Here is a 1,233-nt window from a genome sequence, read left to right as displayed (position 1 = left end):
TGGGCACAGTTGTCTAATTTCACATTAGCAGAGTTATCTCAAATAAGGTACCCCTCTCAAATTCATCTCAAAAAGTTTGTTTCTCCAAACTATGGATTAGCTATGCATTCGCTTTCTGTGAAGTAAATTGTAGATGCCTCTGTCTGAGTATTGCAGGATGATATTTATCTGAACCAACCTTAGTGTAAGGATTTGAGTCTTTCATGTTGGAAGTCTGGGTTCCTATGGGAAGAAAGTGAACCCAGTAAGCTCTGGGTGGAATGGGAAGTGTTATTTAACACAAATTCTTGAGAGAATGTGGCATTAGATATCTGATTTTTGTAAATATTATGGGGGACTATTGGAAATCATGGTAGTAAAACCACATTAAATGGAATCAAGTTGCTGACTGACTTATCTATATATACGAGTGTCTGCATGGCCATGGAATGGTGGTGGGTCTAACCCTTTTTGCTATCTAGTAACCTGAAATGATATGAGGGCTCTAGCATGGCCGTTAAAGGAGCTGAAAATGGAGTGCCATGCTGGGTGGTTGAATGATATTTAGAGAGAAGGGATCCCACCAGTGTTTGCCACCCACTCAACATAATTGGTGGTAATTATTTGATAGGGCAACTATTGAAGACTTTCTATATATATATATATATATATATATATATTGTATTAAAAGGAAAAAAAGAAAAAGAAAAATAAAAAATGGTGTTCTTAACACTCATAATCCCTCTTAACCTCCTATGTAGTAGGGATGGATGGAGATGACCCTTCTTACAGTGAATCCTTTGTTCACCGCTTTTGGTCCTGCATCTCATTCCATCTTTTTAAACTTCTTTGTCCCTCTATCATTTGAGCAAATTTTTACCATTAATCTATTTGATGAGTAAATAAATTCCTGGGTTAGATTTATCCAGCCCATGAAGAGTTTCTTTAAGCCTATATATTAGGTTTTTTTCTTTTTCTTTTTGGATATTTCTAAGCCCAAATATAGGCAGGATCTAGGATACAAGGTTATTTTTGATGGATTTTGAAAAAACTGAAAAGTAAGACTGTAGAAGAAAAAAAGGTAGAAGAAAATAAGGGTTATTTTTTTTAGCACTGTCTTAGTATTCAAGGTTGAATGTGGGTTCCTCAATTAACTTTTTGGGAAAACTCCTATGGTATAAACTCTTTACTTTCTTCCCATTTTTTGTTTTTGTTATATATATATATTTATTCATTAGTTTTCAACATGAAGAA

This window comes from Vitis vinifera, chromosome 12 (assembly GCF_030704535.1).
Source record: "Vitis vinifera cultivar Pinot Noir 40024 chromosome 12, ASM3070453v1".
Classification (NCBI taxonomy): Eukaryota; Viridiplantae; Streptophyta; class Magnoliopsida; order Vitales; family Vitaceae; genus Vitis; species Vitis vinifera.
This window is presented reverse-complemented; position numbering follows the sequence as displayed.